Source organism: Callithrix jacchus, chromosome 16, assembly GCF_049354715.1.
Source record: "Callithrix jacchus isolate 240 chromosome 16, calJac240_pri, whole genome shotgun sequence".
NCBI classification, from domain to species: domain Eukaryota; kingdom Metazoa; phylum Chordata; class Mammalia; order Primates; family Cebidae; genus Callithrix; species Callithrix jacchus.
Genome location: NC_133517.1, coordinates 76,635,254 through 76,660,429, shown reverse-complemented (window position 1 = coordinate 76,660,429; position 25,176 = coordinate 76,635,254). Strand labels below are relative to the sequence as shown.

At 37.4% G+C, this 25,176-nt stretch overlaps 1 protein-coding gene and 1 long non-coding RNA gene across 2 annotated transcripts in view; one reads left to right on the top strand and one right to left on the bottom strand.

The window, feature by feature from the left end:
* The window catches only part of LOC118148431 (uncharacterized), a 101,854-nt gene extending 89,859 nt beyond the window's left edge, over positions 1-11,995 (top strand). The window contains exon 6 of the long non-coding RNA XR_004735235.3: positions 11,776-11,995. This is a non-coding gene — a long non-coding RNA (uncharacterized LOC118148431). The remainder of the gene's footprint in view (positions 1-11,775) is intronic.
* Positions 1-25,176, bottom strand: part of SNTB1 (syntrophin beta 1) — a 282,625-nt gene that overhangs the window by 171,535 nt on the left and 85,914 nt on the right. The window lies entirely within an intron of this gene.

Genomic DNA, 25,176 nt, shown 5'->3' with positions numbered 1-25,176 from the left:
GCATTGTAAACACTGAAAGGTCCACTACAATTATTAGGAGTTATTTGACCTAGAAAAACAATTTACAGGACTTAATAACTGAGGATGGGTTAACTTCACTTTGTGTCCTTCTATAGAGACATGATCAGTGAATACGATCAACAGGGGTAAGATTTGGCTTCAATATAAGACAAAACTGAAAGGCAGTGACTTCCCTGTGCTAGTGACATTTCAAGCAGAAACTGGGTGAGCTGTCTCCCAGCCACACTGCAGGGAAGAATTCTACTTTGTGGTGGAGTAGATTGTTTCTAAAATCTCTTCAAGCTGTCATGTTCTGTGATTCCTTCTGTAATGTGGTTAGTTGAGATGCTAAATCCAGACTCCAACATAGTGAGATTGATTCACAAATATAATACCAAGCATAAAATTGTGCTGTACATTTCCTCATTTATATTAGTAGTGTGACAATGGGACAGTTTGTTAAGCTATCCGGGTTTTAGAATCCTCATCTGTATAATGAGGAAAACAGTGTCTTCCTTAGATAGGCAATATGATGTAGTGGTTTAAAATATGAGCTCTAGAGTTGGAGGATCTGGGTTAGAATCCCCAGTCTTCCATTTACAAGGTGGACTTCTTTAAGAAGGTATATAACCTCTCTGTACCTCAGTTTACTTACCTGATAATAACAGCACCCATGTCATGGGATTGTTACAAGGATTAAATAACTTTTAAAAATGTATACAAAGCCCTTTGAACAATGTCTAGCACATACTTATCACTCAAATTTAGGTATTACTATTATGTCATTGCTGTTATTGTTGCTATGGAATTTCAATGAGAAGATACATTGCAAGGATGTCTCTTTTCTAACTCTTAGAACTGTCAAAATAAAAAGTGCTTGAAAGTATCATTTCTTTCATTCATTTCTTGTGCATAAATTAAGCTCTCACTCTGTGCATCATGTGGGACTAGACACAGCAGGATAGATCATCAATTGGATATACAAGTTACTGCTTCTGAGAATTTTACCATCATGCCAGGCAGAAAAGGCATACAAACCTAAAATACCAAGATTTCTACAGAATATGATTCAACACACACACAAAATAGTCTAAAGTTTATTCATCAGATACTAGTAAGTATTACTTGCTGGGTTAACTTTCCAGCAAGGCCCTGACCATCAAAAATAATCATAATTTCTCTTCCCTGGGAAAATAAAGTAACTGTTTTAACAGCTATACTCTTAACCATCTGAAGACAGGAAGTGAGTAACAGGCAGAAAGGATGTCTGAATGCTCCACTCCAAATATTGTTTTTACTCCCTGCTAGACAGAAGATCACATGTGAATGAAACTTTACGTCAAAAGCAGGAAGTGTGTCTCTCTCTTGCCCCTTACAGGTATCTCTGGAAGATAAAAATCTATTATTCCAGGTGTTGCTTCCTAATAACATCCTGCAAATCAAACCTGGATCTCAGTAAATTTGCAATTATTTTTCAGTGACAGAAGTCCAGATTCATAAAGCTTTTCCAAAGGAAACCACATTAAGTAAACTAAATATAATTACCAAGGGTAGAAACGTATGACATTTTTCCACCTGACCCAGAATATGCTGCAAATTTGAAGTACTTTTAGATGCATCTGAAGATAAGGTAGATAATGAGGGATTCTTTGAAACATCAGTCTGTCAGGCCAGACAATGCTGTGGATACTTCCTATTTTGAAAGTGCTTTGCTGGGCGTGGTGGCTCACACCTATAATCCCAACAGTTTGGGAGGCTGAGGCAGGTGGATCACGAGGTCAAGAGTTTGAGAACAGTCTGGCCAACATGGTGAAACCCAGTCTCTACTAAAAATACAAAAATTAGCTGGGCACAGTGGTGTGCACCTGTAATCTCAGCTACTCAGGAGGCTGAGGCAGAAGAATTGCTTGAACCCAGAAGGCAGAGGTTGCAGTGAGCCAAGATCACGCCACTGCACTCCAGCCTGGACAACAGAGTGAGACTCTGTCTCAAAAAACAAAAAAAACAAAAAAAAACAAAAAAACTCTGCTTTATAGCACTTCCTTGCACACAATCTCATTGCATAATTATTGTCACTCTCATCTGAAATATGCATAATTGCAAGGCCTTTTAGAATCTGACTATGCATCTATTTTTTTTTAAGACGTCTGTGACCCAGAAAGTGAGAGGCTAACAACTTTCCCCATCAAATTTTACTTCCTCCCCCAAACATATGTGCACACACAAACACATCTTACTCTACGGAACTAATGCCGTTAGGACTCAACTCAATTGACTTCACTGGGCATCTGCACTGGATTTTCTCCAAGAGGCCAAGCTTAGCTTGGTCTTGCCTCATACTCTCTTAGGAGGGTAATTTCCAAGAATTAGACCAGGATGACAGAGGAAAGGCCTAAGCAACCTTTAAGGATCTGACTATCAGAGTCAGGAGAATAAAACCTCACAAGATTTAATGCTGAACCTCTGGAAGCTTCACTTGAGGCATGGCAGTCAAGATAGTTGGGGCTTTGTTGTTTTTTAAAAAGTTAGGAAAGGAATGATGGTGAGCATCCATGAATGGATACAACTCTTTCAATAAATAAACCCATAGAAAAATCTAACAATAAAAATATAGGCCAATTGAGGCTCATAGAGTTTAAATATCTTACTGCAAGTAAGCATCAGGCCTGAAATTTGATCCAACATCTTCTAAATCTAATTTGAAAGTCCCTTTCACCATGTAATAATATATCCAGTTGTAATAATCACAGCTGTAAGTAATACATCCAGTTCAAGTAACATGAAGACATGAGCTAGATTATTATGGCTAATGGGAAATGAATTGCTATTGATGCTGGGAAAATCTATTGGATATAAGAAAAGATGATTAAATTAATAAACATATACTGTTATTATTATATCAGAATTGATGTTATCAAAATATTCCACATGTGGCATAAGAAAAAAATCTAAAGGTCATATAGGAAATACTAAAAAACAGACAAATTGTCACATTTAATGAAAATTTAAAAATGGACATAAAATTTGTATTATAAACAAAAGGGGAAATCATGTCAAATACAATAGAGATTGAAATAATAATCTCTAAAACACAAAAGAATACACTTGACAACTTTATGGTAATAAATTTGAAAATGTGGGGTGCACAAATTCCTAGAAAAAATAAACTTAACAAAAATAAACTTAAGAAAATAGAGAGCTTGGTTAGTCTTGTAACTCCTAAAGGAATGGGAAAATTCTTTAAAAAGAAAATACTAGAACCAGACCTTATTAGTGAATTCTACCAAATCTTTAAATAGCTCATTCAAATATTAATCAAACTATTCCAGAGACTAGACACTGAAAGAGTCTCCTCAAATGATTCCATGAAGCTAATATAACTTTAATAACAAAACAAGTCATTGAAAATTTTTAAAAGGAAAATTGTCCATCCATTTTCCTAAATATAAATATAAATCCCAAATGCCAAACAAAAATACCAGTGAAATCAAGTCCAACAATATATATAGAAGACAGTAATACAGCATGACCAAGTTTGGACTATGTGAATAATGCAAGAATGATTAAATATTAGAAAATGTATTATTGGCATTCAATATATTAACAGATAAAAAAAGAGAAAAGTAATGACTACTTAAGTGAGGAAAATTCATTTTGTATTTTATAAACTTTAATAGGCAGTTATAGTAAACGAAAGAGGCCCTCTTTAAACCAGAAACATAAGGTAACTTCCTTAACTTCATAAAGACTACCTGCTAAAAATAAAACCAAATTGATATCAAACATTTTGAATGCAGAAATGCTGCAAGCATCTCTTTGAAAATCAGGACTGAAATAACAATACCCTCCCATTACCCCTCTATATAATGTGGCACTAAAAGTCCTAGGCTGTGGTAAATGACAAGAAGCAGCAGCAATTCAATGTATAAGGATTAGAAGGTTAAAAATGTTAAACAAATGAATGTATGAATGAATAAGTGAGAGAGTGAAAAAATGGAAGGAAGGAAGGAAGGAAGGAAGGAAGGAAAGGAGGGAGGGAGGGAGGAAGAGAGGCAGAGAAGGAGTAAGGAAAGAAGGTGTAAGATAAAGCACCTAGAACTAGTTATAGCTGAATTTCCATCATGGCTAGGGTCCTAATTTTCTGAGTAGTTGTTAGCAAATCATTTAACTCTCTAGTGTTCCTAAATTTCCTATTTGATAAAATCAGAGAAACTACCTTGGTTAATTAGGTAGACAGTAATTCTAATAAAAAGGATGGAAAATATAGGAAGAAATACAAGCTTGTGGGATGAGAGTGGACTATTTCGGTTTGGAGATGCAAGTTTTGAGCTGTGGACAGAACATTCATGAAGAGATAAAGGTCAACAGACAGCAGAATTATAAGTCTGAAGCTTAGGGAAATGGTCAGAGCTTCATCTCAGGCCCAGTGGAACGAGATGTTACATGACCATCATAATGGTTAGCATTTATTGAGTGCTAAATAAATGTCCAGGGTTTTACATAGATCACATCTTTTAATTTTCACAATCACCTTGGGAGATAGTACTGTTATTATTCACAGTTTACAGATGAAGACACATAAGTTAAATAACTTACCTAAGACCCTATAGCCTCAAAGTTGTGATTCAAGCCTGATTCCAAAGCTTTTCCTCTTTCCCATTGTGTTGCAAAAGTCTGCCTTTTGGAATCGGATCTTATTTACAATCTTTTCTCCCCAAAGAGCCTTTAGGTCTGGACAACTTGCTACAGTTCTCTAAGCCTGAAATTTCTTCTCTTGAAAAAAAAGAAAATAATACTAAATGCATAAAGTTGTGTGTATTTTACTACATAATATCTGTGAAGTGTCTGGAATTTTTTTTTAAAAAAAGGTGTGCTATAAATGGTAGCTCCCTTTACCCTTTCTGCCAGAGGCAAACCTCCCAGTTCTCTAGCAAACTAGAGAACAAGAACAGAGGGAGATGGCAGGCATGTAACACCCTAGAGCCATTTTAGGAGTTCCAATGTCTGGGATATTTTCTTATGTTCCAAGATATCTGTATTCTCACTATCCCTCCACCTTTTCTGCAGGCAGCTCAGGGCCAACCAAAAGGGCAAAAGGCAGACATCAAAGCTCAAAAGGGAAATAGATGTTGATTTGAACAGATGACTTAAACCCTTCCTCCTATTCTAAAACACTATATATGTTCTCTGATCTAATCTTGGAGCAGGGAAGAATGGGGCGGAGGTTGTAGGTGTTGTGAAGGGAAAACAAAGTAAACAACAGGAAGCTTATTGGCCTATTTGAGTCCCAGTATAGTTGAGCTAGAGATCACAGACTTTGAGTCAGATCAATTCAGCTTATGCTGCTGATTGCTCCACAAATGGCTAATGGGAACATTTCCTGACCTTTCTAAGCCTCATAGGGTCTGTTAACATGTAATGCACATATTTGCTATTAAATTAGGTAAGACTTGCTATGGTTAGAATGTGTCCTCTCCAAAATTCATGTCGAAATTTAATCCCCATGATGGTAGTATTAAGAAGTGGGACCTTTTGGAAAGTGATTACATCATAAGGGTTCTGCCCTCATGAATGAATGAGTGCCTTACTGAAGGGCAGGTGGGAACTAGCTTAGGCCTTTTGCCCTTCTGCCTTCTGCCATGTAAGGACATAGCATTCATCCTCTATGGAGGACAAAGCAAGGTACTCTCTTGGCAGCAGGGAATAAGCTCCTCCTCAGACAATGAACCTGTTGCTAGCTCGGTCTTGGACTTCCCTGCCTCCAGAACTGTAAGAAACAAATTATTGTGCTTTCAGAAACTGGTTTTTTGAAAAGATCAACAAAACAGACAGACCAGATTAATAAAAAAGAAAAGAGAGAAGAATAAAATAGGGGCAATAAAAAACAATAAAGGTGATATTACCACTGATTCCACAGAAACCACCATCAGAGATTACTACAAACAGCTCTATGCATATAAACCAGTAAACCTGGAAGACATGGATAAATTCCTGGACACTTGCACTCTCCCAAGCCTAAACCAGGAAGAAGTTGAAACCCTGAATAGACCAATAACAAGAGCTGAAGTTGAAGCAGCAATTAATAGCCTACCACACAAAAAAAGCCCAGGTCTAGATGCCGATCTCTACCAGACATGCAAAGAGAAGCTGGTACCACTCCTTCTGAAACTTCCACATAATTCAAAAAGAAGGAATTCTTCCTAAATCATTTTATGAGACCAACATCATCCTGATACCAAAACCCAGCAGAGACGCAACAAGAAAAGAAAACTTCAGGCCAATAACTAAGATGAACACAGATGCAAAACTCTTCAAAAAAATATTGGCAAACCGATTGCAATAGCACATCAAAAAGCTTATCCATCACGATCAAGTAGGCTTCATCCCAGGGATGCAAGGTGGGTTTAACCTACACAAGTTTATAAACATAATTCACCACATAAACAGAACCAAAGACAAAAACCACCTAATTATCTCAATAGATGCAGAGAGGGCCTTCCACAAAATTCAACAGCCCTTTATGCTAAAAACTCTCAATAAACTAGGTATCTACAGAACATATCTCATAATAATAAAAGCTATTTACAACAAACCCACAGCCAATATACTGAATGGACAAAAACTGGAAGCATTCCCTTTGAAATCTGGCACTAGACAAGGATGCCCTCTTTCACCACTCCTATTCAATATAGTATTGGAAGTTCTAGCCAGAGCAATCTGGCACTAGACAAGGATGCCCTCTTTCACCACTCCTATTCAATATAGTATTGGAAGTTCTAGCCAGAGCAATCTGGCACTAGACAAGGATGCCCTCTTTCACCACTCCTATTCAATATAGTATTGGAAGTTCTAGCCAGAGCAATCAGGCAAGAAAAAGAAATAAAGGGTATTCAATTAGGAAAAGAGGAAGTCAAACTGTCTCTATTAGCAGACAACATGATTGTATATTTAGAAGACCCCATCGTCTCAGCCCAAAATCTCCTTAAACTGATAAGCAACTTTAGCAAAGTCTCAGGATACAAAATAAATGTGTAGAAATCACAAGCATTCCTATACACCAATAACAGACTTAAAGAAAGCCAAATCAAGAATGAACTGCCATTCACAATTGCTAGAAAGAGAATAAAATACCTAGGAATTCAACCAAAAAATGATGTAAAGGATCTTTTTGAGGAGAACTACAAACCACTGTCAAGCAAATAAGAGAGGACACAAACAGATGGAAAAACATTCCATGCTCATTGCTAGGAAGAATCAATATTGTGAAAATGGCAATACTGCCCAAAGTAATTTATAGATTCAATGCTATCCCCATCAAGCTACTTATGACCCTCTTCACAGAACTGGAAAAAGACACCTTAAACTTCATTTGGAAACAAAAGAGAGCCCACATAGCCAAGTCAATTCTAAGCAAAAAGGACAAAGCTGGAGGCATCACACTACTTGACTTCAAACTATACTATAAGGCTACAGTAATCAAAACAGCATGGTACTGGTACCAAAATAGAGATATAGACCAATGGAACAGAACAGAGACCTCGGAGCAACACCACACATCTATAACCATCTGATCCTTGACAAACCTCACAAAAACAAGCCATGGGGAAAGGATTCCCTGTTTAATAAATTGTGTTGGGAAAACTGGCTAGCCATGTGCAGAAAGCAGAAACTGAACCCCTTCATGACACCTTACACTAAAATTAACTCCAGATGGATAAAAGACTTAAACATAAGACTTAACACCATAAAAACCCTAGAAGAAAACCTAGGCAAAACCATTCAGGACATAGGCATAGGCAAGGACTTCATGACTAAAACACCAAAAGCATTGGCAACAAAAGCCAAAATAGACAAATGGGATCTAATTAAACTCCAGAGCTTCTGCACAGCAAAAGAAACAATCATTAGAGTGAACCAGCAACCAAAGAATGGGAAAAAATTTTTGTAATCTACCCATCTGACAAAGGGCTAATATGCAGAATCTACAAGGAACTAAAACAGATTTACAAGAACAAAACAAACAAGCCCATTCAAAAGTGGGCGAAGGATATGAACAGACACTTGAAGGATATGAACAGACACTTTTCAAAAGAAGACACATATAAGGCCAACAAACATGAAAAAATGCTCATCACTGGTCATTAGAGAAATGCAAATCAAAACCACATTGAGATACCATCTCACGTGAGTTAGAATGGCGATCATTATAAAATCTGGAGACAACAGATGCTGTAGAGAATGTGGAGAAACAGGAACAGATTTACACTGTTGGTGGGAGTGTAAATTAGTTCAACCATTGTGGAAGACAGTGTGGCAATTCCTCAAGGACCTAGAAACAAAAATTCCATTTGACCCAGCAATCCCATTACTGGATATATATCCAAAGGATTATAAATCATTCTATTATAAAGACACATGCACACATGTGTTCATTGCAGCACTATTTACAATAGCAAAGACCTGGAACCAACCCAAATGCCCATCGATGAGAGACCGGACAGGGAAAATGTGGCACATATATACCATGGAATACTATGCAACCATAAAAAATGATGAGTTTGTGTATTTTGTAGGGACATGGATGAACCTGGAAACCATCATTCTCAGCAAACTGAAACAAGAACAGAAAATCAAACACCACATGTTCTCACTCATAGGTGGGTGTTGAACAATAAGAACATGTGGGCACAGGGAGGGGATCACTACACACTGGGGTCTATTGGGGGGGACTAGGGGAGGGACTGTGGTGGGTAGGGAGTTGGAGAGGGATAACATGGGGAGAAATTCCAGATATAGGTGACGGGGATGGAGGCAGCAAACCACACTGCCATGTGTGTACCTATGCAACAATCCTGCATGTTCTTCACATGTACCCCAGAACCTAAAGTGCAATTAAAAAAAATATATATATATATAAAATATATATTAAAAAATATATAATATATATACATATAATATATATACATATATATACATATAATATATATAATATATATACATATATATACATATAATATATATAATATATACATATAATATATATATATAAATTATTGTTCTTTATAAATTACCCAGGTTCTGTATGAATAGTCTAAAACAATATAAAATATTAACTTAAAGGATAGTTAGCATACATTCCAAAATGTGTTAAAAGGTAACTCTGTCTGGGTACTGATATGAATCTCAAAACAATCACCAGAAAATCTTTTAGGGCATTTTACTTACACTTGGAGAAGAATCCAGAACAAAAATCTTTTTGGCTTGTGCATAAAACAAAAAACAAAACAAAACCCTATTTTTTAGTGTTGTCTGTGATAGAACATTGAAACTCAGGTATTCACTGGCAGAAAACAAAGCCAGAGTTTTACAAGCCTGGGGCAAGTAGCCTGAAAAAATCTTAAATCAACTTCATGATTCATGTTGTTGTTTATATGGTGATATGGTTAACGGAATCTAGGTATGAAACTTAAGTTTCCTCCAGGTTGAAGGTGAACTTGAAGTATTTCAATGTTAGTAACACTTTAATATTGCATAATTTAAAAAATCTTTATACATTAGAAATTGTATTGCCCTAAGGCAAAGTACACTCAACATTTCAAGGCCTCACATCTCCCTCAGGTCATGGCTCTACGTTAGCTAAATGGGAAATCCTGGCTGTGAGTTACAGACGAAGACTCTTATCCACTGCCCTGAGCCTCCTTGCTTCCCTCCATGTTAGACTGTTTACTGTGTAAACAGTAGCTGTGCAGGCAGGCAGGTGTTTTGCACTGAAGAGTTCAATGTATTTCTGCATGAGAAAATTAAGTGTTTTACTTTCTATGAGGGTCCAAAGTCTTCACTCCTTTTTCTTTTCTGTTCAACCGATAATGCCTATTTAAGTATACTACCTCATTGGACAAGCTTACAAGTCCTGCGGGATTTCTGACTTAAGCAGGCTCTGAGGACCCTAGAACATAATAAAATATTTATAGTCCAACATCCTATGAATTATAACAGGAGCAGAACCCAAAAAACAAACTTTTATCTTTAGAGTAGTATATCTTGTTTTTCAATATAAAAAAACCCACTCCTTTTCTTTTTTAAATCATTAGGTAATACTCAAATATATTTTAAATGGAATCTTCTGCTTTAAAAAAGTCCACCCACATTATACACATAATATTTTAATGATTTCCAAGAAATACTTCCTTCCAAGTTTGCAATCATTTACAAACATTAAGACATACTTCAATGAATCACACTGAGCATTCGTGGAATTGTAGATTTATAAGTGAATTACACTGGGAATGAATTTTCTTTAAGAACTTAGAAATATATGACATTATTCATATAGTGAATGAGGTACACACAATCCTAAATTTTTCAACAATTCCTGTTATCAAACAAGAAAGTCAAGGATAGATGCAGTAAGTGCTTAATTTTATATGCATTTTTGATATGATGATAAATTAATTATGTCTCTACTTAGAAAAGCACAGTGGAGACAAAAATGTCACATTGTAAGCCATTGTAATAACAAGGTAAACCTATTAGTGCAAACGGGGCTTTTACTCCTTTAACCAAAACTGTGAAGAAGAATAGCAATCATGCAGTGATAATTCATAGGCAACTATGAACTATCCATGGATGATTAGATTTATGCCTCGCTACAATTTATTTTCCATATGAGGAAGAATCTCAGGCAGGTAGATTCACCTAATTTCTTATGCTGCATAGTAAGTGGCAGAGTGGGGATTTGAACCCAGGGCTTTATGATCCAGCACTAGCATTAACGGTTACACACGCTGCACACCTGTGACACTGTCCCCTCCTCATTACTATTTCCAGTACCCCATCTGGTTTCAGAAACACATCTCTGTTCCCAGGAAGAAAAACACCCAAAATGCAATGACTCCATAGTGGAGTAAGATAAATATTATCCTTCTTGGAAATTGTTTTAGAGTGGAAAAGCCTGAACTAAAGAGTTAGGATCACCTGGGTTGAGGTGCATGTAGTTCTCTCTTTCAGCTGCATGAGAATGGACAACTCATTTCATCTTTCTAAAGTTCAGACTCCTCATCTATAGATATACCTAATAGAAATAATACTTTTAAAAATTCAGGCATAATCTACACAGAGTGAAATGCTCAGAGCTTAAGTGCAGCTTTCGGTCTGGATGAATACATATTACGTGCACTTCATAGGTTTCATTTTCATCTGCCTAAACATTTCCCTCATGCTCCTTTTCAGTCACCCCCACCCCACAGAAAAGCAGCTATTGACCTGTTTTCTGATTTGGTTTTTCTACATTTTTCTATAAATTGAATAATACAACATGTACTTTTTTGTGTACATCTGGCTTCTTTCACACAGTGTAACATGTTTGAGATTCACTCATGTTGTGGTGTGTAAGTACAGTTCATTCCATTAATAATAATTTTATGTAGGCTTAAGAGAGATAATGTACAATATTACCCGTCAAGGGCACTATAAAAATACTTTTAATTATTATTCAAAAGAGGATGCCTGGGAACAAGAGAATGTTAGAGCTAAGAGGAGGACTATCTGTCATAGGCTAGAGTATATTTGGAGTGAGAGGTTCATTAATTAGCATCGGTTATATCACATTCTTTGTATGTTTAGATCAGCCCATACCAGAAACATGTAAATTTGTCTTGTTTGGTCAAACTGAGTCGGATTTAGCTTACCAGATCAGAATTTAGTTTTCTGCTCAGCACAGACACCAAGAGTACCTTCCACCTGTATTTCTGAAACACTCTCTTTTGCCCACCACAGAGATGGAACCCCTCCTATGTCTGATAACATCTGATAGACCAGTGCGTGCAAATCATCTGTAAGACTGTCTTCAGAGAGAGTCAAAACTGTGCTGTCAATTCCAGCCAGCTGTGCAATTCAGTTTTACCAAGAGAACTTAAGCCTGGCCCTCGAGAGAAGGATACAACTGCTCCATTTCACAGAAGGTGATTTGGCCACAAAAAAATAAATCCAAACTCTAGAAAGAAATGGAATCATGGAGGTATATATTTTAAGTCCTTCTTTCTTTTCTGGTAGAAACATTCTTCATTAAAAGCAGGATCTTCAAATCTAGATAGGAAGCAGGCACCATTCCCAAAGATTATTTGCAAGAATTACTCTTAGGGGATGAGGTATAAATATAAACTCTGAGACCCCAAGCAGAAAACTCAGAAGCCTCTGTTAATTGAACTAAGAGACGTGCTATGGGAATAATCTCTTGTCAAGCTGGCAACTTGGGCAAGAACGATACCCTTAAAAGGAACATCAAGATACAGAAAGTTTATTAAAATATCACTGTGGAAGGTTTCAAGTCACATTTAAAGGAAGAGGCCAAGGCGGGTGAAGAGATCGAGACCATCCTGGTCAACATGGTGAAACCCCATCTCTACTAAAAATACAAAAAATTAGCTGGGCACAGTGGCACGTGCCTGTAGTCCCAGCTACTCAGGAGGCCGAGGCAGGAGAATTGCCTGAACCCAGGAGGCGGAGGTTGCGGTGAGCCGAGATCGTGCCATTGCACTCCAGCCTGGGTAACAAGAGCGAAACTCTGTCTCAAAAAAAAAAAAAAGAAGAAAGTCTCCTCAAAGTTGCAGCGAGCCAGTGGGTTTAAGTTTCCACCCTGCTTTCTGCAGAAACAACATCTGTTCTTGCATTCAACACAGGCCACCTCTGATATGTATTGCATTTGCTGAATGCTGAAAGGATCTGAAATGTTAAGCCTCTTGGTCTGTCAGTAGTCTTGGATTTCTGTGAAAAGATGAGCTACATAATAGCACAAATTGGAGAAATTCCATGTATCTAAAAGACATAAACCCCATCACAGTTGAATTCTCTTTCAATATACAACTGTAGAAGTTATAAAAAATATATCTAACCTTTGTCATGTAACTTCCCCTTATTTTCATTTTCCTCTACATGCATAGCTCCATTTCCTTTAATAAGAAGCATTCAAGGTCATTCAGTCTTGACTTTCACCCATTCACTTCTCCAAAGCAAATTTAGCCTTAATGAGTAAAAGTCAAAACGTGTGTTTGCTGTTGTGAGAGAAGAAGGGAATTTGGTTCATTATCGTATCTGTAAATGAAAGAAAATGTGCTTGCATTTCAGTGGAATTTACATTTCATTTTTATCCAAGGCTCAGGTTTCTTGGTTCTCAACAAAAAGTGAGGCTGGTTATTCAACAGAGCCTTGAAAACAATAGCAAGCTTTAGTTGGCATCACCGGTTGTATATGTGGGGAGGATAAGTGGTTAAAAAAAAAAAAAAGACTTGGGTTGCATAATTTCAAGGTATCTCTTTGAAAGAAGTAATAAATTAAAGAGGATGCCTAGAAGGATTGATAAACAAACAGCGTGGGTGAGTGGGTGGGAGACTGAAGTTTCTGTGAAGATTTCACGTGATGTCAACACAGGCAGTTACTTGGTGCAGACCAAAAGGTCCAATGGCCAGAGGTTAAAGTGACAGGTTAGAGAGGTGGTATTCTTCTCCTTTCCTTTTTTCCCCCTCCTTGTTTCATTTGTGAAGTTCCTCCTTTTTTCATGATACTGTCCCACTCACACAGCAGTGGAGAGAATGTTTTAAGAAAGTAATTGGAGACAGGGTTAACCAAAAAGCCAAACCTGTAACACATCGAGGAACTGAAGATTCTGAAGGAGGCAATGAAGAGAAGCAGCTGGTATCAATCCGTGATGTCCCATTTACCCTTGGAAATTCCTTCTAAGTTAATGCAGGTGCACATCCTCAGTTCCACAGAACTCCTGGCATCTTTTCTCGGTGTCATAATGAGTGGTTTACATCATCTTTCCCATTAGACTCTGGGCTCCTTCTTGGGAGTCCTGGTTGCTTTAGGGCTGAGCCCATAGTTGGTAATCAATAAATATTTGATGAATGTATAAATAAATGAATGAATGAATACAGGCATCAATTTTTCTACCTCAAGCACATCTGCCACAGACTGACTGCCTGAGAAGAACATATTCTGTTCAGGATTCTACTATTATTATAATTATTGACAATTTTTACTTGAAATATACTTCAAATATTTTCATGCATTAGTAACCTGAAATTTTATACCTAAACTATTCACATAATCAAATGTTACTTTCTTCACACAGCCACACAAAACAAAACTGATTCCTTAGCCAACATTCCAGGCAAAATATTCTATTTTTGTGAAGGTCAGTACTTGTAGTAAGACATCTATTCCAGAAGCTGACTTTGCAAAGACACATCCTCCCTCACCTGGGGAGAATGCAAGAGGTTAAGATATAGGTCTCTGTTTTTGGACGCTGGATTTCAGGATTTTGATGATGAGAACTTGTAGTAAATAGCAATGTCCACAGCTACGAGCAGTGAGTTCCCTCTCTTGAAGGTGTCCCATGGAGGCTGGAAGTCAGCTGGCAGCGTCTTACAGAGGAACTAAGCATGACATTCGTATTCAGTTTAGATGTCCTTGCCTTTCTCTTCAACCTAAACTTAGAAAATTTCATGATTTAAACATGGGAAAGGGAAGATTTTTTCTAATGCTATTAGGTGGTTTGGGGTCTGCAAAATAATTCACATGAGGGCAAAGGCCAAGACTAGAGTCTAGGCTTCTCTGAACAGAAATTTCCTTACTGATCTTTTAGTAGTTTTCATGAATTTTAATATTCCAGCCAAATGAGCCACTCCTCTCTGCAGAAATCCGTAGGTTCCCCAGAACTGATTTGCTCCTAGCACAAGGCCCTTTAACTTGTCACTGAATCTCTCCTTGGCTCATCATGCTCCAGGCATTCTTGTAGATCACTTTTCCCTTAAGAAAGGTGGCTCAGACTTCCTATGCAAACTCATCATAGGTTTGTAGGAGGCTGCCCAGGAAAAGGTTAGGCAGACTGATTAGAATGCTTGGATTCTGATCCTCAGGCCACAAAGGACCTCACTGATAATGGAAATGCAGTTTAATGTTCCTTTCAGCTCTGCCTAGGCAATATGAAATATCACCTGCTATCCCAGAGTTTGGTGCAGCCCACTGAACCCCGCTCATATGGGCTGCTCTATGTTAAGACTCTTCTCCCACTGCACAAGTCGAGAGCTGGAACACAGAGCCCTCTGCAGAGAGACAGCCCAAGCTGAAAGAATGCTTGGGTGGCTCCAGTGGCCTAGGGAATAGGACAAAAACTCATGCTCATCAGTGGCTATTTCATTCCAGCTTTGCCACAATGTACACTCTATAATTTCAGTTTTCCTGATGGATTCTGGGGTGGGCAAATAATGCTAAGCCTCCGAAACACTGAGGTTGCCTTTCTTCATCACGGGGAAGCTTCCAGCCCTTGCAGCAGAGAATGGGCAGGAGTCCACACCGTTGACTTATACTGACAGCTTCACTCCTCTCCTGGCACAGATGGGAAACGGCCAGGAATGGTGTGCAGGGTGGAAGGCAGCCAGGGTCAAGACAGATGTTCCATTGTGTGGCTCTAGATACAGAAATAGGGCCAGCGTCAGAAGCTGCTTGTTCAGTCTCCATACTGTTAAAGGAAGGATCTGCAGGGCATGTTTAGAGAAAACAAAAGTAAAATAAAAAAAAACAAAGCCCTCTTTCCTCAAAAAAGAGAAATTCATTAGTCCCACGGACAGCCTTGAGATGGAAGAAAAGAGGTACTAGATGTGTCTTGTCCATCAGCCCTGAGCAATCCTGCCTTTTGAATCAGACAAGAGAGGCCTTTGTCCCCTTCATTCTTAGAGGGCTTTGGTCTTTCTCTGGCTGTCTTTGTTCCCATGTAAGGGAGAGAGTTTGATACTGTGACTAGGAAAGTGCAGTGAAGGTCACTGATCAGCATCTGCTTCAAACCAAACTCTCACCATCTCGGAAGCAAACAGCAAGGTAAAAGGTTTGTCCAATAGCAGAGGGATTGAGTAGAGAAGGAACTCATTAACCTGGTGTGATGGCTAATACTGAGTGTCAACTTGATTGGATTGAAGGATGCCAAATATTGATCCTGGGTGTGTCTGTGAGGGTGTTGCCAAAGGAGATCATTTGAGTCAGTGGGCTGGGGAAGGCAGACCTACCCTTATTTGGGTGGGCACCATCTAATCAGCTGCCAGTGTTGCTAGAATATAAAGCAGGCAGAGAAACATGAAAAGATCAGACTGGACTAGCCTCCCAGCTTACATCTATCTCCTGTGCCGATGCTTCCTGCCCTTGGACATTGGACTTCAAGTTCTTCAGCTTTGGGACTTGGACTGGCTTCCTTACTCCTCATCTTGCAGATGGCCTGTTGTAGGACCTTGTGATTGTGTCAGTTAATACTGCTGAATAAACTTGCATATATATATATATATATATATACACACACACACATATATATAGAGTTTAGTCTTTCTATGGATGTCTTTCTTCCCATGTAAGAGAGAGGTTTTGATACTATGACTAGGAAAGTGCAATGAAGGAGATATATATATATATATATATATATATATATATATATATGTCTCCTATTAGTTCTGTGTATGTGTGTGTGTATATATATATATATCCTATTAGTTCTGTGTATGTATGTGTGTATATATATATATATTATTAGTTCTGTGTATGTATGTGTGTGTGTATATATATATATATATCCTATTAGTTCTGTGTATGTATGTGTGTGTATATATATATATATTATTAGTTCTGTGTATGTATGTGTGTGTATATATATATTATTAGTTCTGTGTATGTATGTGTGTGTATATATATATATTATTAGTTCTGTGTATGTATGTGTGTGTATATATATATATATTATTAGTTCTGTGTATGTATGTGTGTGTATATATATATATTATTAGTTCTGTGTATGTATGTGTGTGTATATATATATATTATTAGTTCTGTGTATGTATGTGTGTGTATATATATATATATTATTAGTTCTGTGTATGTATGTGTGTGTATATATATATATATATATACTATTAGTTCTGTGTATGTATGTGTGTGTGTATATATATATACTATTAGTTCTGTGTATGTATGTATGTGTGTATATATATATACTATTAGTTCTGTGTATGTATGTGTGTATATATATATATATATACTATTAGTTCTGTGTATGTATGTGTGTGTATATATATATACTATTAGTTCTGTGTATGTATGTGTGTGTATATATATATATATACTATTAGTTCTGTGTATGTATGTGTGTGTATATATATATATACTATTAGTTCTGTATATGTATGTGTGTGTGTATATATATATATACTATTAGTTCTGTGTATGTATGTGTGTGTATATATATATACTATTAGTTCTGTATATGTATGTGTGTGTGTATATATATATATACTATTAGTTCTGTATATGTATGTGTGTGTATATATATATATATATACTATTAGTTCTGTGTATGTATGTGTGTGTATATATATATATATATACTATTAGTTCTGTGTATGTATGTATGTGTGTATATATATATACTATTAGTTCTGTGTATGTATGTGTGTGTATATATATATATATACTATTAGTTCTGTGTATGTATGTGTGTGTGTATATATATATATACTATTAGTTCTGTGTATGTATGTGTGTGTATATATATATATACTATTAGTTCTGTGTATGTGTGTGTGTGTGTATATATATATATATATACTATTAGTTCTGTGTATGTATGTGTGTGTGTATATATATATACTATTAGTTCTGTGTATGTATGTGTGTGTGTGTGTATATATATATACTATTAGTTCTGTGTATGTATGTGTGTGTATATATATATACTATTAGTTCTGTGTATGTATGTGTGTGTATATATATATACTATTAGTTCTGTATATGTATGTGTGTGTGTATATATATATATATATACATATATACTATTAGTTCTGTGTATGTATGTGTGTGTGTGTGTATATATATATATATATACTATTAGTTCTGTGTATGTGTGTGTGTGTATATATATATATACTATTAGTTCTGTGTATGTATGTGTGTGTATATATATATACTATTAGTTCTGTGTATGTATGTGTGTGTATATATATATACTATTAGTTCTGTATATGTATGTGTGTGTGTATATATATATATACTATTAGTTCTGTGTATGTATGTGTGTATATATATATATACTATTAGTTCTGTGTATGTATGTGTGTGTGTGTGTATATATATATATATACTATTAGTTCTGTGTATGTATGTGTGTGTGTGTGTATATATATATATACTATTAGTTCTGTGTATGTATGTGTGTGTATATATATATACTATTAATTCTGTGTATGTATGTGTGTGTATATATATATACTATTAGTTCTGTATATGTATGTGTGTGTGTGTATATATATATATATATACTATTAGTTCTGTGTTTGTATGTGTGTGTGTATATATATATACTATTAGTTCTGTGTATGTATGTGTGTGTATATATATATACTATTAGTTCTGTGTATGTGTGTGTGTGTGTGTATATATATATATATATACTATTAGTTCTGTGTATGTATGTGTGTGTGTGTGTATATATATATATATATACTACTAGTTCTGTGTATGTATGTGTGTATATATATATATATCCTATTAGTTATGTGTATGTGTGCATATATATATATCCTATTAGTTCTGTGTATGTATGTGTGTGTATATATATATACTATTAGTTCTGTATATGTATGTGTGTGTGTATATATATATATACTATTAGTTCTGTGTATGTATGTGTGTGTGTGTATATATATATATATATATACTATTAGTTCTGTGTATGTATGTGTATGTGTATATATATATACTATTAGTTCTGTGTATGTATGTGTGTGTGTGTATATATATATATATATATATATACTATTAGTTCTGTGTATGTATGTGTGTGTATATATATATATATATATACTATTAGTTCTGTGTATGTATGTGTGTGTATATATATATATATCCTATTAGTTCTGTGTATGTGTGTGTGTATATATATCCTATTAGTTCTGTGTATGTGTGTGTGTATATATATCCTATTAGTTCTGTGTATGTATGTGTGTGTATATATATATATATCCTATTAGTTCTGTGTATGTGTGTGTGTATATATATCCTATTAGTTTTGTGTATGTATGTGTGTGTGTATACATATCTCCTATAGTTCTGTGTGTACAAACACACACACACACACATATATATATATATTAGTTCTGTATCTTTAGAGAACCCTGAATAATACGCCTGATAAGCAAAGTTTTCCACAATTGGGTTCCAATCTACTATCCTCAACCCTCCTCCACTGTGCTGTGCACAGGTTCTCTACTCAGACACACGCCTAGTTTCTTAGAAACATCAACTATTGGTTGCTCCAAGTCTGTATAGCTTGCCTAGGTTGAAATGGCTGATCTGGTGGCTGTCTTTGCCATCCCTCATTGCTCCCTGTAATTCTCCCTCAAAGCTATGACATTCTGTTGAAGAAGGTTGAACTCACTGTCTTAGTTTGGCTTCTTCCAAAAGCAGAACCTAAGACAAGGACTTGGGTGTAGGCGATTTGTTTGAGAGGTGAATCCAGGAAGTACAAACCAGGATGTAGGGAAAGAGAGACAGGGGAGACAGAAAAGCCAACATGGTGTGCTCCCTGTCTGCTCTACTCACTATACTTGCTTACTCACCTGGATTTCACCTTTGCTCATGTCATTCCTCATGCTACAGAATTAGCCTAACTTTTCTGTCTCTCATAAAGAATTCCAATTACGTGAATGGTGGGCAGGGCTCAAAAAGCCTTGCCCTTCTATTTGTAAAATGACTTCAAACTGTCTAGACGGTTCAATTAAAATTGTATTCTCTCTTCCAGGATTAGAACACAGCTTCGAAATTATTTTAAATGCCTGGGCAACCATCAAACCTTCTGGTGATAGGTGATGCAGTAAATATATGGTTTAGGGCAAAGAGGCTGGCAGCAAGATGAGGAAAAGCTGACTATCTAACATAAATAACCTGTGTCATAGACTGTGGAGAAAACTACCATATACACTTTGGGGCTGCCCAATCCTGAGCATATTAGACCTTCTCTGGCACCCCAGACAGTGAGGCTCTCCTCTCCCTCCAGCTCCCTCGTTGGCCCCTGTCTGAGGGTCCAGTATCCTCGCTGTTCTCACATGAGCCTAATCTGGGCCAGAAAGGATTGATTTACGTGTCCTTAGAACACCATGTGGCCAGTGAGTATCAAGTCCTCCTGACTCCCTGGCCCTGTGACCTTATTCTGACAACTGGGTCTTTTCCATATGCCTCAGATCTGCCTACCATCTCCTGCTTTTATCTGCTGCAAATGAATCCAACTCCCCAGACAACTATTGAACATTCAATTACTGGCTCAAGTGGACAAGTCAAATTACTGGCTTTCTCTTTCTGCCTGACCCAGTGCAATGACCTCTATCCTATACCGAGTTATGACGAGAAATATTAGAGCTTCACATAAGTGCTCTGAAAAGCATTGTTCAGTATCTTTTACAAACCCAGACTGTGAAAATGTATCCAGTCAAATGTTTTCTATGCAGAGGTGACCTGAAGAAGCCATTACTGTTTTGGCAGGATGTTGAGCTAATCAGAAAATGATGCTGCCTAATCATGGTAATCATAGTGCCAAGTCAGGAGCGAGTGGGAGACTAGATCGTATTTATTTGGTAAGAAGAAGAGTGGCCAATCATCTACCTTACCCTTCCACAGCAGCCTCCATCTGTCAGTCAACAAGTCTTTTCCAAGAGCTGTCTATATACTATGCTAAGCTGAGGCACCAGCTTAGGAGACTTAAGTCAGCATGAGAAGGAATTGTCTGACGATCATTAGGGGATTTAAATACTTGGGTGTATTCCTGAGGCAGCCTGGGAAGCCTCCCTGTTTGCAGCTTTTATAAATATATTAGACTTTTAGGGAAAGCTAACTCAGTGATTTCCTCGCTGAGTTTCAGAAAACCCTAGGGTGTCATGGAAACCTAGACTTCTATAAAGTATGATTTAAGGGATTATACAAATATTTGGTTAAGATTTCACTTTTTAATGAAAATTTGCTTTTGACCATTTAAAAAAATGGTAATAAAAGTGGTACCTGTGAATTTAAATGTGTCTTACATAAAACTTGGATATGTTGGAACATCAAACTTTGGGTGCTGTTACAAGGTTAACTCATTTTTGTGCAGACCTTGAAATCAAGCTTCTCCTGCGGCATGTATCTAGCTAATTGCAGGGGCATCTGTTAAATAATGCTGACCACTTACAAATACCTATGTGGACCATGATCCTCCCACTCCTACACAATGAAAAGATGCTGAGGCTTCCATAACACTTCAACTGTCATCCCAAACTTCCAATTAAAAATTGCTGTCTGATTGAACAAGCTTCATTACTCTCATTGGCTGGCTTTTTAATGAGTAAATGTGACAAAGCTGTACTTATGAAATAAATTCATATAAATATAACCATAATGCCATTTGATGTATGCTATCTATTGATGTTTTATATAGATTTCCTTAGGAAATAAATGAGTCATAATTAAAAATAACTTTGAGACCATTAGTTCAGATAAAGGTGGGTAATGACTTCAACATTTCCTTCCAATCTGATCACTTAACCACATTTGTTCTGACCGTATTGCAGCAATCACACTTTAATAGAATATTCACAGTGTTATGTTGTTGCTATATGAACAAAGCAGGTTCAAAGGAGCTATATACGGCATATTTCTATATGTACATCTTTATACATACATATACACATATATATGACATAGGATTTACACTTTGAAAAAACCAAAAGTAAATATGTCAATGCTATAAATGATACAAAAAAAGCCAATTAAAATTATTTTTAGAAGGCAAGAAACATGGCATTTCTTCAGTGTAGAAGGATGAGTGTGATTGTACTATTTCCAAGTGCAGAAATTAAATAAATGTGTGAGATGAGCCTCGAGTTTGCTAAACCCAGTCTGTGTATCTTTCATTCACTCCTAGCTGGTTTCTTGGCCAGGAGACACATACACTGAAGCAGTGAAGGGGCTGTGCAGCTTATCAGTTAGGTGCACTGGCTCAGATAGATTAGCGACTGGCCCCAAGTTCCTCTACTGTCCTTCAAAAGCTGAATATCCCTGGGCATACTTGACCTCTCTCAAATTTTCTGATTTACAAAAGGGGATATCTTCCCAGCAGGACCGCCATAAAGAACATGACATATGTTTAGAACCCTAGTACAATACCTAACACATACTGAATGTCCAGCCAATGGAAGCTATTGTTATTCCTAGGACATGGTTTCTGCCACAGGGGGTTTCTAGTCTAGTGGGGAAGGCAAGAGATACATGAACAGATGAATTATGCTACAACCTAATTAGCACTGCTATTGAAGCAAAGATGATGTGTTGGCAACTCAAGAGAGGTATGCTTAATGGAGTTAAAGCTAGAGGGTCTGAAACTCAGGCTTATTCTCCATGAAAGAAAAAGATTACTTCAGGCTCTGCCATGATCTTTTCAGTCCCTGAAGCTACAGAGGAAACCTATGGAAGAGCAGAAGGCTTTGAAGGTGTAGGTTCAACCTGGGTACCCTGCAAAGGAGCCCTGTTTCAGGGGACTGTGACCAACACATGGGTAATATGTCCAGTCAGAGCTCTTGTACACCCTGACAAAGTTTGGGCTTTGAGATGAGTGACAGCCGTGGGCCCAGGCCTGCCTGCTTTAATTAGTTCCATTACATGCCTTCAGTGCTGCAAGAGAACACAGAGTCCCATCATCTTGTGTCACCTGCCAGGCAGGGGTATGTGTCTCCTGAGACTCTCAGAATAAAGTTCTCTCTACACTTGCACAAGTTGAGCTCCTCAGCCCACACCACATTACTACTTTCAAACACTGAAAACTATTTTTAGTTGAGATTCCCTTCTAGGGAGCATGGAGTTGGGAAGAAGGTTTGAGTAATTTGATGGAAAGGAAGCACCAGATTTGAAAGACTCAGCTGCAAATTAGCTCATAATGTTGTGTAAAAATCTCTAATGTAAGATTTGAATTTTGGAAACTACTTTTGTTTTTGTTTATGTTGTTTTAATTAAATGGAAAGCAGCTAAGAAAGACGAGGCAACTAAACAAAGATGATTTTAGCTAGAGAGGAAGAAAAGGCAGGGTGGCAGAATTGCCACATTGCAACATTCAACACAGTTGAACTAGTTATGCAGGAGGGAGATGGAGGTGGGGTTGAGGAGAGAGGCAAGCTGACTTAGAGGGGTCATGGAAGACTGTGGGTGAAATGCACAAGGTGGAGTGTGAGCAGGAGGGAAGTGGGTGGGGAGGTAAGTGGAGATGCAGGGGAGGGGAGTACAAGCAATTACAAAATGTGGCAGCTGCTAATGGGATTCCATTGCTCATCTCTTTGACCACTCCTAACTTGAACCACATCTGATTTTAGCTGTAGATGTGATGAGCAGTTCCTTTAAACAGTGAGGACTTCCTATCTTATGGCTCCTCAGCTCCTCTGCTTCAGAACTCTGCAAACTTGCAGAACCCACTCGCCAAGTATGTAGGCATTAATGTGAGGCTGGGAAGGAGGAGGTACATGAGAGGAGGGGTGAGGTGAGAGGTTGCTGGATAACGCTCTAGTCTTTAAACCTATGGGAGGTGGGGGGCATCATTATTCTAGGTGCCTTCTAAACAATTCCTCAAAGAGCACCCAGTCAGATTCAGCCCCAGCTGCCCAAAGTGGTAACCAGCTCAGTATTCACTCTTTATGGACTCTGTATTCTTCCCTGTATCAATCTCTCTGCCCTTCATCCCGCTGTTTGAGATCACGTCCGAGATCAACTCCCTGCACCTGGGTTCTTGTCTCAAATAGACCTTGGTCTTAGGAGAACCCAAACTTTGAGTAAGCTGATGGAAAGGAAGCGCTAGGTTTTAAAGATTCAGCTACAAATTAGCTTACAATGTTGTATACAAAATGCTAATCTACTGCGGATTTAAGCTTTGGAAGCCACTTTTGTTTTTGTTTTTGAAAGTAATGACAAAAACCACAATTACTTTTGCACCAACCTAATAAAAGAGGATTGAAGGAAATGAGTTGGTGGCAGCAGTAGCTACAACAGAGAAAGGACAGATTAAATTATATCCGTGGAAAGGTTCCACCATGCACAACGTTCATCATCATAATATAGGACCAAAAGGACTTTTAAGATGCTGTCTAGTCTGTATTCTTACCTTAAGGCAGCTCTTTCATCTCCCCAGACAGGAGAGCTTTTTTTTTTTTTTTTTTTTTTTTTGAGACGGAGTTTCACTCTTGTTACCCAGGCTGGAGTGCAATGGCGCGATCTCGGCTCACCGCAACCTCCGCCTCCCGGGTTCAGGCAATTCTCCTGCCTCAGCCTCCCTAGTAGCTGGGACTACAGGCACGCGCCACCATGTCCAGCTAATTTTTTGTATTTTTAGTAGAGACGGGGTTTCACCATGTTGACCAGGATGGTCTCAATCTCTTGACCTCGTGATCCACCCCCCTTGGCCTCCCAAAGTGCTGGGATTACAGGCGTGACCCACCGTGCCCAGCCCCAGGAGAGCATTTTTAAGAGTTGCTGTGCTAAAATTTCTCAATATCATTAGCAAAATGTCTGAAATTGATCATTATCATTAGTACTGATGATAAATTAGAACACTGCCACCATAAACATAAAGTGATCACTGTTGACTTGTTACAAACCAATCTGATCAATCTGACAGATAACCATGTGGAAGGTAAGCCTGGGGGTGTTTAGTGTTCAATATATTGAAACATCAGCCTCTCTCCCTTCCCACCTCAATGAGAGCTTCTGTTTCTCTCAATATTCAACAGGAACTAAAGTTTTCCCCATTTGCCAATGCAGTATAAGCAAACATTGGTTACTCATCATTGTTAAAGAACTATGTTTATTCAGTTTTGAAAAATCTATTTTTGTCCACATACATTTCTAAAAAATCCTTAGCTACCATTTAAAACCTGAATATTATTTTAGCACCAAGAATACCTACCTTCTCAAGTGTCCTATATATTGTCAGAGACATTGTTGACTGGTGAGTATACATTTTTTGGGGATAAGGATTCAATTTGTTTCTCTATAAAAGAACCACTTATTTCTGTAGCAATGCTGTTTTCTTGACAAACTCATCCTCTGTGGATTAAACTCGTCTTTCAACATTGACAT